Consider the following 4,598-nt stretch of genomic DNA (forward strand, 5'->3'; position numbering starts at 1 on the left):
CCCCACTTAAGTACGTTTCTTACCACCTTACCCTCGTACCGAGCGGAGCCAAAAACCTTTTTCGGTCAGGTTCTAGAAGAGCAGAAGGCTTTAAGACTGACGAGTATTTGCTCTAGTATTTCACTGTGACACAGACAAAGGTGATGGAGATGGAAAACTGCAAACGCTTGCAGTTGTTAAACGTCGATAGAGCGAAATCAAGACATTTGTTCTTGTTCTCTACCGATCTCCTCGTCCACATCGTGCGTCTAATAAACCTGCTGCCTGTGGCGCTAGATAATTGCGCTCAGCAGTGCCAACACACGACGCCAACCTTGCCGTCACTCCCTCCCTCACGGTTGATTAGTACTACTTCAGCTAGTCGAGCGTTAACGACATCTGATTGGTGTATTAAGCCCGTTTACGAAATCTTAGAAAAACAATATTACCTATATTGTCTCAGAAGAAAATATTAGGTGATATTTTTAAATTAACTGGTCTACATGTACAGATAATATTTTCACAATATTAACTTCACCGAGTTACCATTAACCCCTGACTGTATCGTCAAACGCGCTGGCGTAAACACACAGCTGGTCAGCGATTAGGGGTACATGCATTTTGGTTTTTCTTATAAAAGTAAAAAAAAAACGACGAGGTTCGAGCATCTCCACCGGCAGTTGATAAAACTTTGTGCAATAACGACCTCAGTGTTAATAATTAATTTTAGTACGTATACCGGTACCATATATAGTACCCAGTTAAAAGCGGCAGCTCACAATTTTGGATTTCTATATCCAGAGTCCATTGAGCGAATGGATACCAATTCGGGACCTATTTGGAACGAGGTTGGAGTTCCAAAATACCATATACCTTATTAAATTCGATATATACCAAGCGGTAAGCGGGGAGTAATTTTGCCTTTTCAATACCACTCTGTTCCATCTCAAATCTAACACTTCTCCTTTACTGACATATTTGCTAAACTAATGGTGTGATTTAGCTAAACGAGCCCACTACGGAAAGCCCTGCCTTAGCTCTATAAAGCAGTATTTTTTTTGGTAGAATATAGTCAGAAGTACAGAGCAAAAGAGCGTCATTCGTTTGACGGGGTGGACGTCTGGTTTCGCAGTGGGCTTCCCAGTGTTGGAAAATTGCTGAGGCTTTCAGAAGCGATCGATTTTGTTACGGTCTTACAAGATGTGAAAATAGTTCTTCAAAAGCTGGTGTCTGTGCCGCGTTTGCCTGAAAACGCTTTTGACCAATTACATCTATGTATTTACAATCTGACAAATTTTAGATCTCGCAAAAGGTACAAATAAATAAACGTAAATGCTATCGTCCATGCGCTGAGTATATGAAGTGTCCAGGTGGCCATCCATGTATTGTCCAGGCTGTCAAATTACCGACCTGAAAATTATAAATTACGGGTTGTGTAAAATACATGTATTATGCATGTAAAATGTCCATGCTTCTCAACGATTTTTAGGGCTACCACAGCCACTCACTTCACTTTCGATAAGCCGGAGCTTCCGGTACCGTCGTCGCTGTGCACGTCATTGCCGCCCTCCCCCACTCCGATATGTCGGATAGCAAGTCTGAAACTCCCCCACTGGAGCCTCCCGCGCCCTCTTCACTGCCGCCGCCGCCATCACCGGCCTCAGAAACCGCGACAGGTCAGCCAGAGGTGCGTTGCATAACTACCTGATCTCATACGTATGTCGGTTTTGCTAACTACGTGCCCTCAACAGGCTAGCTCGAGCGAAGAGGCGTCAGATGCTGCTCCTTCCGCTCCTACGAACTCTGCAGAAGGATCTGAGAACTCCGACGAGTCGGGCACCGACAATGCGGAACGTCCATGCAGCGTCCAGGTTTCAGATTGTCCAATGCCTGTTTGTGCCCCGGAAGCCCTTCACTCAAGCTGGGCCGACTGGGCGGTCTATTTGAAGAAGTACGCATCTTCAACGCGGCCGATCATCCGAGTTTCCATGACTGTGAGCTGCGACTTGCGGAACAAGCGGTTGGCTAAAACTGTCGCTGCACGAGAAGGTCTTGACGTACCATACGTTCCGACCCAGTGGGCAACGTACCAGCGCACATATATTTGTACGCATGGGTGGCGGACGAAGGATCGGAGCACAGGTGTGCGGCCGAAGCAGTTTGTTCGTGGCACTGGGTGTCCTTTTCGGTTCGTGGTTCAAGTCGTGGAAGAGGAAGGCCAGTGGCTGCTTCGAGTGAAGAACGGGGTTTACCACCACAACCACGTCGCGGGTACCGCCCACTTCAAAACTTACGCAGAGAACCGAAAGTTGGAGGATTCTGAGACAAGGTCCACCGTGCGCGAAATGGTGAAGTACGGTCGCACGCGCTCGTATTTACGAGTACCTGCTCGACAAAGGGGAAAGCCTGGTTAAGAAAGACGTGGACAACATTGTCCAGCGTGTCAAGGCCGAGTTTCGAGGCGGACTCGACGATGATGATACCTGCGCACAAGCACTTACCGAGTTTGCAGCGATGGATGGCAACGTGGCGACTGTGGACGAGACTGACGCTGGGCACTCCGGTGTCATGAGCATGACTTCGAGGCACCAGCGAGGCATGACCGTACGCTTCCCCGAGTTGTTGCTAGTGGATTGTACTCACAAGACCAACCGGTAGGTTATATCTATGTATTGTCTAGGTATTGTCCATGTATTGTCCATCTATTGATCTTTATCTCATATCAATCTGCTCGTGTGTTCTAATTACAACTACCAACTGTGTACTTTGATGGTCATTGACGATAACGGTCGTGGGCAGCCATTTCAACATTCGCTCATCGAACGAAATGCCGACTGGCACATGTCACGTGTTTTAGATCACCTGTTGCGGGTAGATGATAAGATCGGCGAAAAGGTGCAAGTTATCATGGTCGATAAAGACTTGCACGAGATTCGCGTACTGAAGAAGTACTTCCCCAAGGCGCGTGTGCTGATCTGCTTCTTTCATGTGATCAAGTACCTGCGCACAGCTTCCAGAAAGCCTGAGTATGGGCAGATCTCGCAAGATGATCATGATGCAATCGATACACTCGTGCATAATATGGTGTACTCCGTGAATGAAGACATATACACAAAGAATTGGGAGTTGATGAAGACACTGTGCGCACAGATACGATTCAATTTCTTTCTGGAATACATGGATGAAAACTGGAATGAATGTACAGACATGTGGGTCATGTACAAACGGGCTCGGCTTGCACATTTGCGCGTCCACACTAACAACCACTTGGAGAATTGGTTCGGCCATTTTAAGAATTCGGTTACCCACACAATGTCGATGACTGAAACGATCAAGGCTCTCGTGGGAGCTGACGCACGAATGTCTAGTGAGTATTTGTTCCGCAAGAATCGCGTGGGACTGCGAGTAAACCGAAACTACGATGAAGAGCTGTGTCAAGTGCTGCGGTTTACGACTCACTTTGTCGCAGAGCACGTTCAGAAGGAGTATTTGATGGCCATGTTCAAGGCCGAAGTTTTCGTCTACGATACGGTCTCCAAGCCTGGCTTCGTGGTGGTATCTGGAAAACACAAGGAGCATTATGTGGACTTGTCAAACTGGAGCTGTTCGTGTTCCTTCGCGTGTGCTATGCGTTTACCCTGTCAGCATGCTATCGCCTACCGAAAGTGGAAAAAGGTGTCCGGAAGTGTCATTCCATTGAGTCGGATCCATGAGCGGTGAGTAGCTGAGCCTATGGCGATGTCCATGTATTATCCATGCATCGTACATGTTTCGTCCAGTAATTAACATGTCGTGCTGGCATTCCCTTCGATACGAATGTGTACAGGTGGTTACATCCTGCAGAGCTAGAGCAGATGCCTAGACCTATAGCTGTAAATGAATTCAAGCCTGGCCAAACAAAGCGGAAGGCACTCGATGCAGCGACCAAGTACAGACAGGCGCTCAGTGCTACACAAGCAATATGCAACGAACTGGCAGATATAGAGGACGAGGACGAGTACAAAGAGCATCTTGATTTTCTTCTCAAACAGTGGGCGAACATTAGACAGCGGAAGCGTATCAAAATCACAAACTCGAATCCTTTCGTGGAGACTGATGGCGATGACCAAGACACGAAATCACCAACAGAACCGTCGATCAGGTTGAGCCCGAAGGCTGCAAAGACCGGAAGACCTCGTTTAAATACGAAAGAGCGCGAGGCCGAAGACAAGAAGAAACGGGCACTGTTTAACGAGTCTGAGGAGCATCGCCGAAAAATGGGGGAAGCTACTCTAGTACAGCTTGCTCAAGATTTACAAAAGGAGAAACCGACACTCCAGGAAACGCTAGACCGCGTAAGCCCAATTCCTACCAAGTGGGATAGAGCGAGTAACAAGAAACCGAAGTATGTTCGACAGAGCGCCCCTGTGCTGAACGACAACGCGTTCTATCTTCTCCCGAAGAAGCTGCTGGACAAGTGCCTCTTCGTTCTTCCAGTGAAGAACACAAGAGAGACTGCAATCGAGATCTTCACCCAGAGCCAGCCTTCGCAAGCTGAAAGTGATGACACGCAATTACCTGGACAAGACCTGGAGATTCATGGACAAAACCTGGAGATAGAATGTGTTCAAATTTCAGGT

The sequence above is a fragment of the Phytophthora infestans genome, genomic scaffold (genome assembly GCF_000142945.1).
Source record: "Phytophthora infestans T30-4 supercont1.25 genomic scaffold, whole genome shotgun sequence".
NCBI classification, from domain to species: Eukaryota; Oomycota; class Peronosporomycetes; order Peronosporales; family Peronosporaceae; genus Phytophthora; species Phytophthora infestans.